Source organism: Schistocerca americana, chromosome 1 (genome assembly GCF_021461395.2).
Source record: "Schistocerca americana isolate TAMUIC-IGC-003095 chromosome 1, iqSchAmer2.1, whole genome shotgun sequence".
In the NCBI taxonomy this organism is placed as follows: Eukaryota; Metazoa; Arthropoda; class Insecta; order Orthoptera; family Acrididae; genus Schistocerca; species Schistocerca americana.
Genome location: NC_060119.1, coordinates 546,570,367 through 546,587,049, shown reverse-complemented (window position 1 = coordinate 546,587,049; position 16,683 = coordinate 546,570,367). Strand labels below are relative to the sequence as shown.

At 44.6% G+C, this 16,683-nt stretch overlaps 5 non-coding genes across 5 annotated transcripts; all 5 read right to left on the bottom strand.

Moving 5' to 3' along the window:
• Window positions 1-655: 655 nt before the first annotated feature.
• On the bottom strand, window positions 656-730 carry Trnas-cga. Its single transcript has one exon. It is a non-coding gene; the product is annotated as a tRNA-Ser (tRNA).
• Window positions 731-6,743: 6,013 nt separating this feature from the next.
• On the bottom strand, window positions 6,744-6,818 carry Trnas-cga. The gene has a single exon. It is a non-coding gene; the product is annotated as a tRNA-Ser (tRNA).
• A 225-nt stretch (window positions 6,819-7,043) lies between these two features.
• Window positions 7,044-7,118, bottom strand: Trnas-cga. Its single transcript has one exon. It is a non-coding gene; the product is annotated as a tRNA-Ser (tRNA).
• A 525-nt stretch (window positions 7,119-7,643) lies between these two features.
• Trnas-cga lies at window positions 7,644-7,718 on the bottom strand. Its single transcript has one exon. It is a non-coding gene; the product is annotated as a tRNA-Ser (tRNA).
• A 225-nt stretch (window positions 7,719-7,943) lies between these two features.
• Trnas-cga lies at window positions 7,944-8,018 on the bottom strand. The gene has a single exon. It is a non-coding gene; the product is annotated as a tRNA-Ser (tRNA).
• Window positions 8,019-16,683: the final 8,665 nt, after the last annotated feature.

Below are 16,683 nucleotides of genomic sequence, written 5' to 3'. Positions count from 1 at the left end.
TAATGCCCAGAAATAAACTTAATTTCCAGATGAAGTTTTCTGACAACAATTATGTCACATGATCAGCGATATTCTACCGTTACATCTGCTTCTTGACAATTCTATTAGCGATGGAAATGGAAATGTCGTGTGGCTAGGGCGTCCCGTCGGGTAGACCGTTCGCCTGGTGCAGGTCTTTCGATTTGACGCCACTTCGGCCACCTGCGCGTCGATGGGGATGAAATGATGATGATTAGGACAACACAACACCCAGTCCCTGAGCGGAGAAAATTTCCGACCCAGCTGGGAATCGAACCCGGGCCTTTAGGATTGACAGTCTGTCACGCTGACCACTCAGCTACCGGGGCGGACCTATTAGCGATGTTATCGGGTTATATTGAATGGATATTTGTGGTCTTGTGTTACTTAATTTTTGTTTTTGGTTTTATCATGATTTATCCAGGATCTTGGTGGATACTGTCAATAAAGGCTTCAATGAAATGTTTATATTTAGGTAAACTTGTTCATTGAGGATTAAATGTGGATAGTTTCTGGTGTGTAAATATGTCTCGATTTCCTCCACGATATTCATAATCTGTCCTTCTGGTGTTATCTGTAAAATATCTACAGCATTTACCAATCTGTTTGTTGAAACTTCCTGGCAGATTAAAACTGTGTGCCCGACCGAGACTCGAACTCGGGACCTTTGCCTTTCGCGGGCAAACGCTCTACCAACTGAGCTACCGAAGCACGACTCACGCACGGTCTCACAGCTTTACTTCTGCCAGTATCTCGTCTCCTACCTTCCAAACTTTACAGAAGCTCTCCTGCTAACCTTGCAGGACTAGAACTCCTGAAAGAAAGGATATTGCGGAGACATGGCGTAGCCACAGCCTGGGGGATGTTTCCAGAATGAGATTTTCACTCTGCAGCGGAGTGTGCGCTGATATGAAACTTCCTGGCAGATTAAAACTGTGTGCCCGACCGAGACTCGAACTCGGGACCTTTGCCTTTCGCGGGCAAGCGCTCTACCAACTTTTTTTTTTTCCTTTTTTTTTCTTTTCTTTTTTTTTTAGAAGTTTAAATAGGAAGTGTTCTTTTCCACTTTTTTTTTTCATAAGAAAGAATGAACAAAGTGTATATCATTGCTAGGCTGCTGTAGCGCAATATAAGAAATGAAATTTTTTTTTTTTTTTTTTTTTTCCAAGTAGTAAACAGAAATTGTTATGGTGCACAAAAGACTATCACTTCATAATTGAAGGAAGGTTGCTCCGCGAGAGAAGGGAAATGTGAAAGCGAAAATGGGAAAGAAAAAATGCCTTCTGCATTGGTGAGCATCGGAATAGTATCGTAAAATTGCGGCAAGTGCTAAAGTCCCAGGAAGCAAATGGGAGTCATACATACAGGTCACTGGCAACCTCTGCGATCCGAAAGATTGTATTTGAAGCATTTAACCGTTAATTATGATGTTCAGCATATTTCCAAATATCCTCCTGTAGTCACAGTGTTGTCTCATTTTAAAGTGTTCAATTTCTATGTAAGAATAATAGTCGAGGAAAGTAGCATGCCTATTCTGCATAATAAACGATGCTGTGTGGCCCATGATCCACGTTGCAGCGTTGTTTTTTGCTCGTGGATATCTCAGTTTTTGTGGCTGAATGATCTCTAAAGGATCTACACCACAGGGCGTCGTACGGTCTATCACCGACAATCGTTGACGAAGAAATGTAGTAATTTCTTCTGCATGTCCGCACGTGAACCTATGAAGAAGCGTATCGACCCTTCCGCATGCGTCACAGTTGGGCGTTGGATGAAGGCCAATTTTATGTAGCTTTTCATTCGTTGCTACTTTATCGTTGACTGTTAGATACCAGTCGGCTATGACGCGTGACGGTAACACGTCGCTGTGCACATTCCGCCATACTATACTCCAATGTGTATGTGGATGTTTTTCTTCGAGACGATTCCTGTGGTTCGTTGTCGTGAGAAGGCCATAAAGCTTCCTGTTCGTCAGGCTTCCGTTATCGACGATGTTGTGTCGAATGTAGCTCATTTCCATGTAGTACAGTCGCACATGTCGGTAAGCAAGTGGAATGCCGGCGATATTAACGGGTGGGGCAAGGCTATGAGGCTTCCACCGCTGAATGAGGTTTGTGATGATACTGGTCCTCCGGGTACGGAACTCCTTCCTGATGCGATTTAGGAGCAGGGTGACACATTTTTTGTGTACTTTAATGAGGTTAAGGCCACCTTTGAACGAAGGTAAGGTTAAGGTATCGAATTGAACTTTGAAAATGTGCCCCCTAAAAAGAAACCAACATAACGCTTGTTGTATACTCTTGGCTAGATGGTCGGAGATGGGAAGAATTTGCGCCAAATAAGTCATCTTGCTCGTAATGGCGATCTCGATGGTCTTAACTTTCTGTAGTATGTTCAAGTCACGGTCGGAGTGAAGTATCAAAGCAGCACGTAATTTATTAAGCATGTGTGACCAGTTCTTCGTCAGGAATTTGTCTGGTTTGGCCTCAAAAGTAACACCGAGGGTTGTGTGAGAATCCTTGACCTTGCACCAGGTAACATGGGATATGTCTCCGATACCGCCACCGATCTGCAAAGCTGTGGTTTTAGTTCTATTGAGTATTGCTCCTGAAAGAAACGTGAATTTTTGTAAAAGAGTTTCCGCTGACAGAAGTTGTTGCGATGATGACACAGTTACGCATACATCGTCAGCATACGCAATGCATGGGATAGTGACAGACTGGACGCTAAGTCCGATCCCGCTATGCGCCAAGTTGTTCAGTAGCGGCTCCACTGCAATGGCGTACAAAATCATTGACAGAGGACATCTTTGGCGGACGGATTGCTCAATGGAAACTTCTTTTGTAAAATGGCCATTAATGAGAATCCGTGAAGAGGCGTTTGTAGTAAGTTTGCGAATTAATTCGATGAGATGAAGTCCAAAACCTAGTTTCTTCATGCTTTTAAAGAGGAAGTCATGACGTACACGGTCATAAGCCTTCTCAAAATCTAGAAAGATCAGAGCGCCCTGTCCTTTGGTTTCAGCATACGAACAGATGATGTCCCTCAAATCGCAGGCTGCTGAGATTGCACTTCGGCCTTGCACTGCACTGTACTGGTAACTGCCCAAAACCTTGTACATAACGGTTTGCATCCTTAGCTTAATCGATCTGGTGATGATTTTGAAGTCGGCATTCAGGAGTGTGATGGGTCGCATGTTTTCGACCTTCCTGCTGTTCCCTTTTTTCGGTAAGGGCAGGATGATACCTTCCGTAAATGCCTTGGGTATAACTTCCAGGTGCCAGAGTTCATTCGCGATCTCGAGGAGCGTCGGACCGAGGAGGTTCCAGTAACGCTGGTAAAACTCAGCGCTGAGACCGTCGGGTCCTGGTGACTTTCCTTTCTTTGCACTGTGGACCGCCAGTCGGATTTCGTCCGCTGTGAAAAGAGATTCCAGATTTGCAGTATCCTGTTGCGACAAGCGACAGCTCAAGGTCCTAAGAAAATCGTCGCACGAGTGTTCATCAACGGCTTGCTTCTTGTAAAGTTGACTATAATAGTCGTAGACGTGCGAGATGATGTCACGTTGCTTCGTGATGGCATTCTCAGCGTCATCAACAACGGCTTCAATCAACATGGCTTTACACCGTTTCGTCGTTTTCAGGATGTGGTACAGAGAGGCCCGTTCTTCGGCGGCAACGTCCTTGGGGTGGGCTCGCACGATGATGCCTTGCATTCGTTGGCGTTGTATCGCCGTGATTTTCGCTTTATATCGTTTGATCTTTATGTCGATATCGCCAGAAGGATTGTTAGCGCGACTGTACAGTTCTCTCAAACAGCGATAATAAAACTCAATAGTCTGTTTCTGCCAATAGCTTTTTTGTCGGGCGTAACTCATGAGGGTGAGGCGTAATTTAGGCTTAGCACACTGAGTCCACCACTGGAGAGCGCTATCGTAACGACGTCGTTGCCGCTGGAGCTGTTGCCACGTCATGTTCACCTCCTCTTCAAGTTGGGCATCCTGCAGAAGGCTGACAGTCAATTTCCAGTAGCCTTTCCCGCGGTATATTTGCTGGCGGCGTAGGTTAAGGTAACACTGATACGCACAATGGTCGGAGATGTTGACAGGAGCTATGTCACAGTTCACAGCGTGTCGCTGGAGGGCCTCGGACACATAGATCCTATCCAACCGACTGGCAGAATGACTAGTTACGAAGGTGTACGCTACCCGTTCACCGTGCAGTTGTTGCCATGTATCGTGAAGACGCATGCCATGAATTAAATGTTCAAGTTCGATACATCTGTTCGTGTGAGGAGTTTGGTCTCTGTCGTTAAGCACACAATTGAAGTCACCACCGAGGATGAGATGTGCACGATAAGCGCTAAGAAGAATGGGAACCTCGTTTTTATAAAATGTTGAGCGATCTCTCTTATGAGTGCTACCTGAGGGAGCGTACACGTTAACAATCTGCACACCATTCACTCGAAGAGAAATGCCACGACCACTAGGCAGCCGCTGCACATCCGTAAATGGTATACCTTCGCGCAGAAGTATGGCAGTGCCTACAGCATCCTGGAGATTGATGTTATCAATGAGAACGTAACCGGGCACTTCTAAGACTGTGATTACCTCCTGTAGGAGGGCAATGTCAACGCTGGTACCATACAAGAAATCAGTTAGCGAACGGAGTTTCACCGCACTGTGAATTCTATTGACGTTAAGTGTGGTAACGTTGTAGGTTTGGCTATCGTACATGATGGTTCAGAGGACAATGAGCTCTGTGGTGGATCGTCCTTCTCGACGTCTTTGAATCAAACTCGTTGGGAACGTCTGGAGTACTCAGAGAGTGGAAATGTCGCAGCGCGATGGTCATGCGCGAGAGCAGCTACTGCTGCATCTCCTCGTCCTGCTGCCACCACGGCTCATTGCTGTCGGGGTGCTTCGCGGTGCGCGCGCCGCCCTGCCCGCCACCGCCGGCTGAGTCTGTCAACGTGGTCGCATCCGCCTGACCACCACGCGGGGCTGCGACTGACGTCATCGAGTTCCTGCGGGAGCGCTGCTGCAGCTGCTCGCTGCTCTGCTCGCTCTTCCTCTTAGCCGTTACGGTGCTCTGTTCCCTCTCAGCGCTCAGTAGTGCCTTCAGGTGTTTGGTCTGTTCACGAATGCGTTCTTGCCTCGCGGTGTCCTCGCAGCGCACGGGGCAAGAAGATTGAGGTTCAGTCTCGCTGCCACTTTCTGACATGTGTACGGGTCTCAAATCATCCGACTTTTCCTCTTTGCTACTATTCCCTTTGCTTCTCCTTCAGCGGCCTTTCTTCGTGTCTGCTGCAGTCTCTACCGATAGGGGCGGTTCAGGCAAACTGATCTGCACCCGCTCCTGTATCTCACACGGCTTAGTTTCAGAGGTGGCTGGCGCATCGTTCTTATCCAGCGGTAACTGCCCCGGTGAGGATGACGGTGCCGGATCGACGTCCGTCCTACCGCAAATGTCTTGGGCACTGCATTCCACCTGAACTGGCATCTCCGCCTCGCTAACACGTTCCGGTTGCCGAGGTGGTGGTACCGTCCCCGCGACTACCTCACTCAATAGCGGAACAAGCTTTTCACTACCGTCTGCAGGACGTTCCCGTGGAAGTTGAAATGGACGTCGACGTGTACAGTTCATCCGCAGATGTTCTGTTGAATGGCAGATCGAACAGGTAGGGGGTTGTCCAATGTAAGTTACCTGTGCACGACAGCCGCCAATGGTAACATACGAAGGTATATGCTTTTTTAAGTCCACACGTACACTTCGCACCCCGCTGTTAACTTGGTAGCGATATGCACTCGACCATTTTTCATTGGTAACCGACAAAACAACGCCGTACAGTGACAGAGAACGTGCTATCAGGTCATTAGGGCACTCAGGTGGCACATTAAATACCCTGACGGTTCTCACTCCGTATCCCGAAGGCACGATTTGGACATTGCTAATACTGCCATCATTATGACGAAATGGTCTCACACCAGCATGCTCCTCAACGAATTTCTCATAAGTGTCACTCGAAATAAATTTGATAAATAACGAGTACTGCACAAAGTCCAACTGGAACGTGTCGACTACATCTTCCGGCAATTTCAGATCCTCAAAAATCCACTCATGGATTTCGAAAGCCGTCGGTCGCAAGGCAGCACGATCGAAAACACACTGAACGCTGTTCGCTCTGTTAATTGTCGACATCTTACTTACAACAGTGGTACAGAAACAAACGTTAACAGCGCTCGCACACGCTACGCAGCTCGCCACCGCAGCACTGCTCGCGACGTAAACACTGGCCCGCGCTACCGCCCGTCACCGCGCGATGTGCACTGGCCGAGTGCCGGAGCACGACTGTTTCCAGAATTAGATTTTCACTCTGCGGCGGAGTGTGCGCTGATATGAAACTTCCTGGCAGATTAAAACTGTGTGCCCGACCGAGACTCGAACTCGGGACCTTTGCCCTGCGCGGGCAAGCGCTCTACCATCTGAGCTACCGAAGCACGACTCACGCCCGGTCTCACAGCTTTACTTCTGCCAGTATCTCGTCTCCTACCTTCCAAACTTTACAGAAGCTCTCCTGCTAACCTTGCAGGACTAGCACTCCTGAAAGAAAGGATATTGCGGAGACATGGCTTAGCCACAGCCTGGGGGATGTTTCCAGAATGAGATTTTCACTCTGCAGCGGAGTGTGCGCTGATATGAAACTTCCTGGCAGATTAAAACTGTGTGCCCGACCGAGACTCGAACTCGGGACCTTTGCCTTTCGCGGGCAAGCGCTCTACCAACTGAGCTACCGAAGCACGACTCACGCCCGGTCTCACAGCTTTACTTCTGCCAGTATCTCGTCTCCTACCTTCCAAACTTTACAGAAGCTCTCCTGCTAACCTTGCAGGACTAGCACTCCTGAAAGAAAGGATATTGCGGAGACATGGCTTAGCCACAGCCTGGGGGATGTTTCCAGAATGAGATTTTCACTCTGCAGCGGAGTGTGCGCTGATATGAAACTTCCTGGCAGATTAAAACTGTGTGCCCGACCGAGACTCGAACTCGGGACCTTTGCCTTTCGCGGGCAAGCGCTCTACCAACTGAGCTACCGAAGCACGACTCACGCCCGGTCTCACAGCTTTACTTCTGCCAGTATCTCGTCTCCTACCTTCCAAACTTTACAGAAGCTCTCCTGCTAACCTTGCAGGACTAGCACTCCTGAAAGAAAGGATATTGCGGAGACATGGCTTAGCCACAGCCTGGGGGATGTTTCCAGAATGAGATTTTCACTCTGCAGCGGAGTGTGCGCTGATATGAAACTTCCTGGCAGATTAAAACTGTCTGCCCGACCGAGACTCGAACTCGGGACCTTTGCCTTTCGCGGGCAAGCGCTCTACCACCTGAGCTACCGAAGCACGACTCACGCCCGGTCTCACAGCTTTACTTCTGCCAGTACCTCGTCTCCTACCTTCCAAACTTTACAGAAGCTCTCCTGCGAACCTTGCAGAACTAGCACTCCTGAAAGAAAGGATATTGCGGAGACATGGCTTAGCCACAGCCTGGGGGATGTTTCCAGAACGAGATTTTCACTCTGCAGCGGAGTGTGCGCTGATATGAAACTTCCTGGCAGATTAAAACTGTGTGCCCGACCGAGACTCGAACTCGGGACCTTTGCCTTTCGCGGGCAAGCGCTCTACCAACTGAGCTACCGAAGCACGACTCACGCCCGGTCTCACAGCTTTACTTCTGCCAGTATCTCGTCTCCTACCTTCCAAACTTTACAGAAGCTCTCCTGCTAACCTTGCAGGACTAGCACTCCTGAAAGAAAGGATATTGCGGAGACATGGCTTAGCCACAGCCTGGGGGATGTTTCCAGAATGAGATTTTCACTCTGCAGCGGAGTGTGCGCTGATATGAAACTTCCTGGCAGATTAAAACTGTGTGCCCGACCGAGACTCGAACTCGGGACCTTTGCCTTTCGCGGGCAAGCGCTCTACCAACTGAGCTACCGAAGCACGACTCACGCCCGGTCTCACAGCTTTACTTCTGCCAGTATCTCGTCTCCTACCTTCCAAACTTTACAGAAGCTCTCCTGCTAACCTTGCAGGACTAGCACTCCTGAAAGAAAGGATATTGCGGAGACATGGCTTAGCCACAGCCTGGGGGATGTTTCCAGAATGAGATTTTCACTCTGCAGCGGAGTGTGCGCTGATATGAAACTTCCTGGCAGATTAAAACTGTGTGCCCGACCGAGACTCGAACTCGGGACCTTTGCCTTTCGCGGGCAAGCGCTCTACCACCTGAGCTACCGAAGCACGACTCACGCCCGGTCTCACAGCTTTACTTCTGCCAGTACCTCGTCTCCTACCTTCCAAACTTTACAGAAGCTCTCCTGCTGCAGAGTGAATATCTCATTCTGGAAACATCCCCCAGGCTGTGGCTAAGCCATGTCTCCGCAATATCCTTTCTTTCAGGAGTGCTAGTCCTGCAAGGTTAGCAGGAGAGCTTCTGTAAAGTTTGGAAGGTAGGAGACGAGATACTGGCAGAAGTAAAGCTGTGAGACGGGGCGTGAGTCGTGCTTCGGTAGCTCAGTTGGTAGAGCGCTTGCCCGCGAAAGGCAAAGGTCCCGTGTTCGAGTCTCGGTCGGGCACACAGTTTTAATCTGCCAGGAAGTTTCATATCAGCGCACTTCCGCTGCAGAGTGAAAATCTCATTCTGGAATCTGTTTGTTGTATGTTCTTGATTTTTAACATGGAGGAAAAAGGTGGATGGATTGTTGTCACTTTGTATAAGATGCTCTCAATGCCTTGTGGCGAAGCTTCTAGCTGTCTGTCCTGTGTAGAATTTTTCACAGTCCTTGCAGTGAATTTTATATATACCTGTGTTTCCAGTTGCATGACTCTTTTTTTGTTTTTATATTATGTGATGTATGGTAAGGGAAATATACACTGGCATTTTTCTGTTGTGGATTAATTTTGTTTCATGTACTGACAGGAATGTGGTGGATGTATATGTAATTTTCTGTTTTTTTTCTATATCTCTTTACATGTAGTAGGTCAAGAGGGTTTTCCATAATTGTTATATAACTCTGTGATTATTTGTGGATTTTATTCGTTCTGTATGCCACATATTGCAGAATTTTAATTTCTTTTTGTATAGTGTTCTGTTATATCGGCAGGTTTTGATACAACTCACTCATTAAAACCTTCGGGGTGCTTCCCTTTAACATGTAGTCCTGAAATTTGGCAGGAAACAAAATTTCACAGTACAAGCAAAGGGAAAAAAATCCAAATTTTTAAATTCGTAATCATGTTACAAGAAATTTTTTTTTTCACCTTTTGTTATCAGAATGTCTGTCTGGCCGGCCGGCTGTTAGGACATATTTTTCTCTGGAACTGGTAGACGTATAAAGTTGAAATTTATGTCGCTTATTAAAGTCTGTGTTTCACTGACTGTATAATAAACGTTAGCTTCTGAGTTCAAATGGCTCTGAGCACTATGAGACTTAACATCTGAGGTCATCAGTCCCCTAGAACTTAGGACTACTTAACCCTAAGGACATCACACACATCCATGCCCGAGGCAGGATTCGAACCTGAGATCGTAGCAGCAGCGCTGTTCCGGACTGAAGCGCCTAGACCGCTCGGGGACAGCGGCCGGCTTATCTTCTGAGTCAATGCAATCAGAAAATACGGCCATATATAAAAAACCATGAATTTTGGCAAGAAGAAATATTTCGGAGTACAAGTAAAGAGAAACCAGAAAATTGCTAATTTGTAATTATATCACACGAAAATGATTTCTTTTGTCGTTTGTTATCCGACTTCGAACTTGAAATTAAAACATTCACCAAAGTCTGGGAATCCCTAGAACCGATACCTTGCCATTATCAACGTCGGCAACAGGAAAAATCGTGGAGATCGTTAATGCTCGGAAAGGATGAACTGTCTACATACATAATCAAGTTTGGTTCGCACGGGGTAGCCGCGCGGTCTATGGCGTCTTGTCAGGATCAGCGCGGCTCCCCCCCCCCCCCCCCCTCTCTCTCCCGTTGGAGGTTCGAGTCCTCCCTCGGGCATGGGTGGGTGTGTGTGTGTGTGTGTGTCGTCTTTAGCGTAAGTTAGTTTAAGTTAGATTAAGTAGTGTGTAAGCTCAGGGACCGATGACGTCAGTAGTTTGGTCCCATAAGACCTTACCACAAATTTCAATTTTTTCAAGTTTGGTACGGGACGCTCAGTGGGTAGGTCCTACTCGCACCTGAACAATTTTTTCTGGTTATTCCACTCCCCGGCGATAGTGTTCGACAGATTTACATATTTGTCGCGGTCGTAATTGTCTGTCATAACTTTTTACATATTTCTCGCAGGCGTAATAATCTGGAATAGTAAAGTCTCTGCCGTAAGGCAAACGTGCGGACTTGGAGAGAAGGAAAATTTGTACACCAATGCCTTTATTTTACCTGTTCATATGTATGCAACTTTAACAGCCATTGCAATAACTAAGCACCGAACTATCCTAAAATTACAGGTTCAAGAGCCATGTCCTCCCATAGGCCATCCCTCTCAGAGGAGGTTGGAGATCCAAGTCGTCCCGCAGCCCTTCTGTGGTGCTATGCTCATATGTTTGTGCTTAAATACAAGTCTGGATCTGATGGAAACTTCCACAGATCTTTCGGCAAATCGCTGTGGCTTGTGTAACCTCCCCCTCACTTATCGATCTTAATGACAGTGAAAAATTAAACCGCGTGCACCTAATGGAAATTTGGGAAAAGCAATCGTCACCGAAGTTAATTTGTCGGTAAAGAGGGAGGAAAGGGTTACATCTAAACGAAAGGTAAAATGCAAATGAAATTGGTGGAAATTAATTTTGAGAAAAGGGTAAAATTAATAAAGAAAGTAAATGTGCGGTCATCATGTTAACAATTAATTGGCGTTAATTAGATATTTGAGATTTGGGGAAAATTACGGTCGCCAGTCCTATGGACAACTACTATAATAACTGAAAACGAAAGGTTATTGCACATATAATTAGCACTAAAAGAGTGGCAACTGTAGGTTGACACGTGTTGTGTGAAAACTGAAAGTTTGTCAGAAGTAATAAATTCCGCTACACTCTGACTTAATTTAGCAAAAGAATTAATAAAACCGGAAAATTGAAAGTTAATTTAGTGACTGAAATTAATAGTGAGATTTGTTTCTGAAGCACTACGAAATTCAGTAAAATAAGGTTAGTCTTGGGCTACCTCAACAATCATTTCAAAAGCTACTTGAATCTATGCAATTTAGAAATAAGAGATTTAACTTTGAACTTGAATTAAATGATTCTGAACAATTAACAATGGTAAAATTTAGTACGTACCAAGCTGAGCTGCAGTCACAGGTAAGCTAAAATATGGTAACAAAACTCGCACTCTTAATTTGTGCTAGTGTAATCTAAATATTGTACCCAGCTATGAATACTTTAAGTGAACTTAGAAATTAAAGCAGTGAAATGGAATGATATTACTTTAATGCTGCCGTCTGAATTTCAACGACACTCGGGTTCATTTCGGAAAAGGAAGGGACCCTGCTTGGTAATGCAGTTGGGACAATGAGCAACAAAGGTTCATGCTAAGTTGCTGTAATTTTGTGATGCAACAATTTTAAAAGCTGAGGTCTGCCATACAGTTCTAAAACTTTACGTGCTTCCAGTCTTCCTTGTTGGTTGATTGAAGGTTTCTAGTCGTCGGTCGAGGAGGTGGCGGCAGTCACTCATTGTTGGCCGTCGCTGTTGCAGAAGTTGGATGTTGGCATGCCTTCTTCTCGACACTGTCACCAGGCGAAACGGACTCTTGATGTGCGCCAGCTAATGCTTCCCGTCCGCGACACCGTGTCAGAAACTATCATACCAAGTCGAGCGCAATTACATGCTGCCAAACCCCGAAAGCGCGGCGACTCGCGGGTGCGTCACGCAACACACCTGCTCAACCGTACTACACCAGCCAGACTCTGCTCTGCCCGCGCTCCACGCGGCAGAGTTAACACTACCAAAGATCCTAAACACTTTGGTTCTCCACACGACCTATCGGTGTAGTCGTTCGACAGCATAGTTTACCCTAGGCCAGACCCAGCGTAAAAATACAAATAATATTTACAAAACAAACCAATTATACATCGACATAAATGCATATATATATATATATATATATATATATATATATATATATATATATAGTAAAACAATTACAATATACAAAGACACAGAAACGTCATATCTTCAGGTAACAAAATAAGGAAAAAATTAATAGTACAATAGGTGGAAATAGGAGGATATGCATTTCCGGCGTTACACTTGTTTTTATAGTTTAGAGGTTTCTTGTCAGAAGAAATAACATCTGCTTCCTCATGTTTCGCCAGTCCAACCTGGTACTATCTTCGGACGATTTCCGTCGACTCAAGCGGCTGAACGGTGCTCCAGATTACAGGGATCACCTGCGGCTCTGTCTTCTAAATAGAGAGTATTGCTGTTCCAAGTAACGGTCGCTTCTGTGTGCTGTTGACTCGACGCAGAAGAGGACGATAATGACTATAATTTGGCGGCGGCCTGCCGCAGGCAAGGCCGTTTCTGCTCGCAGCTGTTTGTCCGGAGGACGTCTCTGCGATGCGCCAGCAAAAAAAGACGCACAGAACGGCCTTCCATTAGAAGAGCGGTAACACTCGCAGGTCGCTGTCCTCGTTCTTTGTTCACAGTGAAAAATGCCGTTCGAACCAACCGTTAATCCAGGTATTGCGTAGTTCGTATCTGCGTTTGCACTGCGATTCGAAGAAAACGCCTCCGAAGTACATGCTGTAGAGCTGCTGCTGGGGAGATATTTCCGGGGGCGGAGATACCGCGCAATTTCAGTCGGAGTACTCGACATCCGCCAGTTCAATAGGGAGCGAGGAAATTATACACAGCCGGCCGCTGTGGTCAGTTATAAAATGCAGGACAAATCTGAGAAGCATTTTTTCTTCAATTTTTCGTGATCCTTAGAGACGGAGGACAACTTTGGATTCATTCATCCAGCTTTGCTTTGTGGAGACTGAGTATGAAAAAGGTTTTCTTCCAATATGGACTAACAATCAGATTTGAAATCCGCATAGCTTTTACAGAATCTGAAAAAGCTTTCAATCGAGTTGTTCGAAATAAATTATAGCCAATAGTGAATGAGTTTCTAGCCATCACATTGCATAACGGAAATCAGAAGCTTACATCTTCAAACAAAAATAGTAACAAATATAGAAGAGAATAAGACAAATGAGTTAAAATCAAACTAAGAATCAGACGGCGGTGTTCCGTGTCGTCTACTCTTTCCTGCATTTATATTAAAATTTTCCTCAAGAACTGGAAAACAGATAATTATCCATAAATTAAATTAAGTAAGCATACTTATTTTTATTGAATTAACTGTGGATTCTTGGTGAAACATTGTAAATTAACTAAACAACCACTGCTTTTAGCCTTGTTTGACAATTTTTTGTTAATGTTGTTGCAGAACCTAGGTTTCGGGTAATAAGCCCATTTTCAAGGACATTTATGATTCCCAAAGATGATAATACATTGATAAACATGATGACAAGGCAAAGATAATCTCAACTTCTTAGGTATCGATTCATAACATAATGTACACTTACATCAATGACGATTTTTTTAACAAATTATATCCATTATTACACATTCACCAATTATACTACAATGACCAGAGAATGTTATGCATAAGCTAAGATATTTTTAAGTAAGACGGACTGGGGCCCAAAGTTTTGCTTCTATCCTGGGTTTGTGATCTCATCTAAAAGAGGTGAATAATTAAATTGGGTTTTCTCGATTAATAATAGATGTCGGGATATACACTTCTGTTTTTTAATTTCTAAAATTTCTAATTGTCGAGTGTGGCCCCCTTTTCCTTTGTGTGTAGGACTTATACATCTATTGTGTATTTGTGATTATTGTTCAGGCAATCTTCTGCAAAGGATGAATCAGGCTTCCTCAATCTCCAGTTTCTGTGGTGTTCCTCAAGCCTGGTACAGACTGACCTCCCCGTCTGTCCAATGTAGCAAGAGTGATACTCCCGGCATGTGATTTTATATCCGTACGAGGATACACAGTACGGACGAAAGCAGTAGTTATCAACAAAGTAGTTCAGCATGTGTCACATTTTAAATATTTGGTCTGCGACACGAGTTATGATTATGATAATGACACAGATGAAGAACTGCACAAATCAGAAGAACTATGTGGAACAATCAACAGAACAATTAACTATGAAACACCGGAAAGATACAAAATTTAAATTTTATAGAATTATGGCGATACCTTAATCTTGTATGGAAGCGAAAGTTGGATAAATAAAAGGAAAGATGAGAGCAAAATTCAAGTAGCCGAGTTTAGATTCTTGAAGAGCCAATGGACGGCACAAGAAGAGATGTAATTAAGAACGAAGGTGTTCGAAATGAACTGAATATACGAGTGCGTTCTGTTAATGAGGTAATAACTGTATTCGGAGAGAGGTGGATCCAACATGTGACTACAACGAAAGAAGAAAGATTACTCAACAAAATCCTAAACCACAACCCGGAAGCAAGGAGTGGCATAATTCGACCAAAGAACCGATGGATATAAACTTTGTGAAGACGGAACCGGCATATACCCAATCCTTGGATTAAGACGACAATGACGATGCCATAATTCGTGTCATAATTTGTGTTAATCGATTCAGGAGACTTGGGGAACCTAAGTCTGACGAACTGGATCAGTACACAAGCCACAGTTCTCCGACATACAAGTCTAATGAGTTAATTTTTCACTTAATTTAAGTAATCTTAATTCACCATGTCCTGTGGGACCATTTGCGCTAATGCTGTTCCAATCGTGAAATGGGTCATTATATGATTCACGAAAAAGCAATTACGAAAATCAACTGCCAGAAAGAAGAGCATGAAATAAAAAGAAAAAAGAAGCGCCTACAGTAATACGTACAATAAATAATACGTCATAGTGTAAAGCTCTCAAATGCTGCGAGGAAAGAATACCAGGAATGTGCCACAATGGAGTCTTTCAACTTCGTTTTGAAGCTACAGTGTTTATCATTAAAATTTTTCAGTTCCGCTGGGAAACTGTCGAAAATGAAACCTGCAGAATAATGTTCACCTCTGAGTAGTTTGGTTAAAGTAGTGTTACGTAATTTCAGATTGTTTTTCACATCTGGTGTTCATTGAGTGACTGTGACACTTCCATCTGATTGAGTGCATACTTTAAACTACAAATTCCATCAGAGATTAAATGCGCAGCGACGCTAGAATCAGAATTCCGAGACGCTTGGATAATGACTAGCACAAAGTTTGCGAAATGGTCTCGCAGGTCGTTCTGTGTGTCCTTTGCTCGGTTACGACTTTTATTTGAGAATGAGCAGAGTTGTTCGAAACTCTGATACCACAGGATATTACAGAGTAAAAGTACGCAAAGTAAAGAAGCTTTCGTGATTGTCAATGCGGCGTCGGTAGTTACGATGCCACAATGTTGGTGCACGCTCTCTTAAGTTGGCACAACGAGAGAAGACTGACCCCGCCGACCACAGCGCCCTCTGGCCGACACTGTGAAGCTGAGGGAGGGCCGTCTGGATTTCCGCCTATTTCATCAAAAGTAGACGGCCTGGAAATATCGCTCCTACTAGCGAGTGGGCTAGCTTGCTATTGAGACTTTGTATTAGCTACGTTCAGTTAAAGTTTGGACAGCAACGAGTCTTTGTTAGTTTTGAGATTACACAGAACAGTCACCCTAACTTCAAAGGATTAGACATGGACTACGGCTTCACACCCACGTGCTCATCCTAGCCAATGTTATGTACGCATTTGATATTTACTTGTGGTTTTGACTCTATTAAAAGTGTTAAAGTTACATGCAGTACCGAAGTGCTTCACCTCTTCTGCTGCTACTCGCTTCCTTCACTCTCGGACTATATTACAGAAGCAGTTCACAGGAGCAGACCCACGCACCACCTATCCAGGCGGGATACAAAAGTCAAAACATAGTTGCATTTAGTACAAATATGTCCAATTTCAGTCTTTAGATAGCTCTTATTTATTTTTAAATAAGCGGTTTCGAGGCAGCTGCCCATCTTTAGTTCTGTTAAACAAAATGATACGACAATTGGCTCAAAACTAACGTTTACAATGCTCCAGATTTTCAGATACTAATTATGATTCAAAGCAAGCATGCTATTTATCAAACTTAGACTAACCTGTTGGAAGAGAGCTGCAAGTTCATTGTCATAACAAAAATATACTCGCATGCTGAGAATTACAGTGCATTTTTCAAGAATCGTAGTTACTGGGACGATTGTAGCGCTGAAAAATGACCTCTGTCTGCGGAAAATTGACTGACATGCCGAAAATGTTCCAAAGTACGCATGGTGACAAAAATAATTTAAAATAATTAAATTTTAAGCAACACTGAAGGAGATTTAAAACTATTTTTAAGAAACATTTCAAAAATCTTTTTGTAGAATTATATTTCTTTTCTTTCTACATGTATATCTACATATATACACCGTTCGCCACCAAGCGGTGTGTGGCAGAGGGCACAATTAGCCCCAAAGTCATATTCCTCCCCCCCCCCCCCCCTCACCCCCCTCTGTTCCACTCGCGGATCACGCGAGGGAAAAACG